Here is a 5,000-nt window from a genome sequence, read left to right as displayed (position 1 = left end):
TGTGGCCTAATAGCCAAGCCCAAGCCTGATTACAGCACAGCAGAACCCAGGGCTGGTTATAGCACAGCAGAACCCAGGGCTGGTTATAGCACAGCAGAACCCAGGGCTGGTTATAGCACAGCAGAACCCAGGGCTGGTTATAGCACAGCAGAACCCAGGGCTGGTTATAGCACAGCAGAACCCAGGGCTGGTTATAGCACAGCAGAACCCAGGGCTGATTACAGCACAGCAGAACCCAGGGCTGGTTATAGCACAGCAGAACCCAGGGCTGTTTACAGCGCAGCAGAACCCAGGGCTGGTTATAGCACAGCAGAACCCAAGGTTGGTAACAGCGCAGCAGAACCCAAGGTTGGTAACAGCGCAGCAGAATCCAAGGCTGTTCTGCTCAGGGGACGTGTCCATCTGGGTCAGCCTGCACTTCACACAGACGCCCTCCAGGGGGCGAGGGCGAACGGGGCGATTTAACACCGCCCCCGCGGCTGATCGGATTAGCCGTGGTTAGTTAGCCGGTTAGCAGCACAGCGCGGCACACTCCCCGCGGGCAGAGCCGCGGCTAACCGCACCGCGCTGTGTTAGCGCTGGACAATAACACTGCCCTCCTTTCCCCCTTTTCTCCTTCAGTGCCCCTCCTCCTTTCTCTCTTACCATCTACGTTAATGGAATAAGCTTGGGAGAGAGGGAGAGAGAGAGAGAAAGGAGAAATCATTTGTAATTCCTACATATTATATTCCAAATGAATGGCTTCATCAGTTACTTAATTATTCTGTTATCAAGCTCCGGCAAGAATATATGCCATGATCATAAAGCATTACATTTTTGGAGGGGGGGAGAGGGAGCAGGGGGGAGGGAGAGAAAGAGAGAGAGAGAGAGAGAGGGAGAGGGAAAGAGAGAGGAAGAGAGAGTTAAGTTATAAATAGTCGCTCTGGAGAAGCCTGGGGGAATGTCCGGGTTTGACCCCCCCCTCCCTCTGCACTCCTCCACACGCTCTCTCTCCCTCTCTCCCTCCATCCCCACCTGCCCCACAGCCAGAGGAAGACGAAATAACAGGAGAGAGAGGGAGGGACAGAGCGGAGAGAGAGAATGAGAAAGGGAGAGCGAAAGGAGGTTAGAGATAGCAGCAGCCCTCTTGTTCACTGACCCACACTGACTGGCTTTAATGTGAAAGTCACATAGAATCAGCTTTCACAAGGGTGCCCTTTCACTCTTCTGTGTAAAAAGGCTGATCTGCATCTCTCTCTCTCTCTCTCTCTCTCTCTTTCAGCTGTCCCTCTCTCTCACCCTCTGCGTCGCTCTCTCTCTCTCTCTCTCTCTCTCTCTCTCTTTCTTTCAGCTGCCCTCTTCTTTCTTTGGCCTATCCCTCCCTTTCTCTGCCAGAGCCCCAGAGGGTCTGAGGAGTGTATCCAGTGTCCCGTTAGGGAGATGGGAGACACAGACAGTCCCACACAATGGGAGGGACATTAGCTCAAGCGGTAAGAGGAGTTGTCTGGCTGTCGGAGGGTTGCCGGTTCGATCCCCCCGCCCGGGCTGTGTCGAAGTGTCCCTGAGCAAGACGCCTAACCCCCCCAAATGTTCCTGACGAGCTGGTTGGTGCCTTGCGTGCCAGCCAATCGTGTGCGTGAATGGGTGAATGAGAAGCGTCAATTGTACAGCGCTTTGGATAATGGCACTGTATAAATGCCAGCCATTTACACCCTGGACGCCGTCCAACAAACGGCCTTGAACGGTCGGAGCCCAACCAAACCGAGGCGGGGACGATGCCCCGACGTGACGGTGAAAAGGACCAGCCCCAGTGCGGATCAGCCCAGTTTCTGCAGAAGTTTGGCTGGAGGCCTGGCTTCAGGGCGGACAGCTTGCAGTGGGAGGTTTACGGCTCTTTTAAATAACGTCGATAACGTGAGAGGGAGAGAGAGAGCACTCGTAACATCACACGCCGGCTGAAATTCACACAAGTGGCGTTTATCTCTCAGCCATCGTAGGGCACCTCTGTTTTGATGATGCGCGGCTATAATGAGTCACGCCTCCGTTTTAATTGTTCCCCTTAATTTAACTGAGCTGACGAAGGGCAATGTGAAGAGCACTGCAGCAGGGAGAGAGAGGGAGGCGTGGGGAGCACCTCTGGCCCCGGCGGCAGAGGGGGGTCTCTGGTTTGGGAGTGTCAGACGGCCGCGTTCTGAAGACGACACAGTTCCCATGGAACTCCGGGCCTTGTTTATTGGGGGACAGAAAGTCATTGAGCGCAGCGTGAATGTATCGCTTCATTGTGCTGGAGGTAAAAGAAGTTTCCAAGGCTGTCCCGTGGGGTAGGGCGGGGAGTGTGAGTGTGTGTGTGAGTGTGTGTGTGTGTGTGTGTGTGTGTGTGTGTGTGTGTGTGTGTGTAAGGGGAGGAGGTGGGGTGAGTGGCTTTAGCTCGAAAGCCTGAGGGTTTCTCCTAAAACGTCCTACAAGATATCCTATCAGTCCCTATCCAAGATTACTCAGACAGCTGCAAGCCAAAAGAAAGACTCCTTTCTTCATTTTGCTTTTGTGTGTGTGTGTGTGTGTGCATATGTATATGTGTGTGTGGGTCCCAGCACATGCGAGAGCTCTGTTAGCACAGGGTGTGTGTTGTGGTTGCAGGATGGCGTTTAATCCTCTTAATGACTCCTGTGGTAATGAGGCTCCTGTGAAGCAGCAGCTGTGTGCGTGTGTGTGTGTGCTGTGTGCGTGTGCATCGTGAGCTGTGTGCGTGTGTGTGTGTGTGTGAGAGAGCTGGGTGAGTGTGTGTGTGTGCGTGTGTGCTGTGTGCATGCATGTGTGTGTGTGTGTGTGTGTGTGTGAGCTGTGTGCGTGTGTGTGTGTGTGCAGTGTGAGCTGTGTGCGTGCGTGTGGTGTGTGTGTGTGTGTGTGTGTGTGTGTGTGTGTGTGAGAGAGCTGTGTGTGTGTGTGCGTGTGTGCTGTGTGCATGCATGTGTGTGTGTGTGTGTGTGAGAGAGAGAGAGAGCTGTGTGTGAGTGTGTGTGTGTGTGTGTGAGAGAGCTGTGTGAGTGTGTGTGTGTGTGTGTGAGAGAGAGAGAGAGAGAGCTGTGTGTGTGTGCGTGTGTGTGTGTGTATGAGAGAGATAGGAAGGGCTCACTCTCTCTCACACACACACACGCACACACACAGCTCACACACACAGCTCACACTGCACATACACACACACACCACAGCACACAGCCACGTAATTACAGCAGGCTGCATCACCGCGGCGATGGCGCTGGGCCGGTAATGCTGTAATCACCGCTGTGGAGGAAGCGCTGCTTAAAGCAGAGGGAGCCCCTCGCCCCTCCAGACTCAGCGGCCCTCAGCGGCCCTCAGCGGCCCTCAGCGGCCCTCAGCGGCCCTCAGCGCCAGGGGCAGACGTAGCCATGGGCCGCGGGGCCGATGTTTACAGAACAGCTTGGACGGGCGTGGCCCCCCAGTGTAAGTGACACTCAGGCAGGAAATGGGGGGGGGGGGGGGAGAGAGGGGCATGAGCTCAGAAAGAACTGGGCTGTCAGCTCCTCCTCTCACAGATTCAGCCTGTTTGTCACTTCTGCCAGGCTCCTTCCTCTGCACTGATGACGAGGATGAGGATGAGGATGAGTCTCTGAGGTGGTCTATTTCGGGCGAGCGCAGACGTGCGCGGCGTTTGGGCGGACAGAGGGGACGTCTCCTGCCCCGAGCCCAGCGCTGATGTAAGGGGAGGAGATGGGCACCCTCTCCGGGGGGGAGGAGAGGTGAAGGTCACAGCGCTCGGAGGGGAACAGCGCAGTTCGGCGAGCGGCGGGAGACATTACAGGAGACGGACAGACGTGAGAGACCGGCGTCTCTGCGGGATTGATCTGGATGGCGTCTGTCATGGTAACAGCTCCTCTCCGTTCTGCAGTGGCAGAACGTCCCACAGCCAGAGGGGTCCTGAGCCCTAAACCAGTACCCTAACCAGCCCAACAGCAAGCCACAATACTGTTCCACATCTACTCAATCCCGGGTAACAGGACTGTTTCTTAACACAAAACAAAGTGAAACCGTGTGTACTGGGCACAGATAACCTTAGTCTACAGCTGAGAGATCACAGGTGTGTGCTAAGTGCCATTAACCACAATACAGACGTTGCAGCCCATCGATCACACTGGTGATCCGGTAGATTAGTGGAGCTCCAATACATATGAGCAAATGTTATTGCCACCCCAAACAATTAAGTGTAAATAAAATTGGCAATATAATTTTACTTTAATTTAGTTAATCTCAGTCGAAAGGAACTATAGTGTCATTCCATTACTTCCGGTTTCCACAACAGAATACAAATGAGGTAACAAGCATGCAAAATCCCTTTGTCAACCATCAGCATGGGAAAAGCCAAATAAGTGTCATTTCAGAAGACAGTCTGGAGTATGGAGGCTGTGAGAGGCCAGTGTATTGGGATTCTGCTCAGAGCTCAGTGGCTCAGAGCTCAGTGGCTCAGAGCTCAGTGGCTCAGAGCTCAGTGGCTCAGAGCTCAGTGGCTCAGAGCTCAGTGGCTCAGAGGCTCAGAGCTCAGTGGCTCAGAAGCTCAGTAGCTCAGTAGCTCAGAGCTCAGTGGTTCAGTGGCTCAGTGGCTCAATGCTCACACACACACACACACCGAGACCACTCACTCACACACACACACACACACACACAACACACACATTTAGAGAAGGATAGAGTGGTGGGAGATAGAGAGTGAGAGAGAGGAAGATGGAGAGAGAGACACACACACACATGCACTCACGCACAGAAACACATACACCCCCCCCCCCCCCAAAGGACCGACATCAAAAACTGATAAACACACACTCACACACAGACTCATATGCCTCAAAGGGACTTGATGAAAAGCACAGAAACGCACGAGTACACACACACAAAGGGTCTTTCCAACCGCTCTCTCTCTCTCCCTCTCTCTCACGCACACACGCACGCACACATCAAACAGGCTGCCGCACACACAGCATTGTACGATAAAGACCTCTACCTCTAAA

General features: G+C 53.9%; 1 protein-coding gene across 1 annotated transcript in view; it reads right to left on the bottom strand.

Moving 5' to 3' along the window:
* Positions 1 to 5,000, bottom strand: part of sipa1l3 (signal-induced proliferation-associated 1 like 3) — a 76,518-nt gene that overhangs the window by 47,418 nt on the left and 24,100 nt on the right. The window lies entirely within an intron of this gene.

This window comes from Conger conger, chromosome 13 (genome assembly GCF_963514075.1).
Source record: "Conger conger chromosome 13, fConCon1.1, whole genome shotgun sequence".
Lineage (NCBI taxonomy): Eukaryota > Metazoa > Chordata > Actinopteri > Anguilliformes > Congridae > Conger > Conger conger.
Note: the sequence above shows the minus strand (reverse complement) of the source record. Positions and strands in the feature narration are given on the sequence as shown.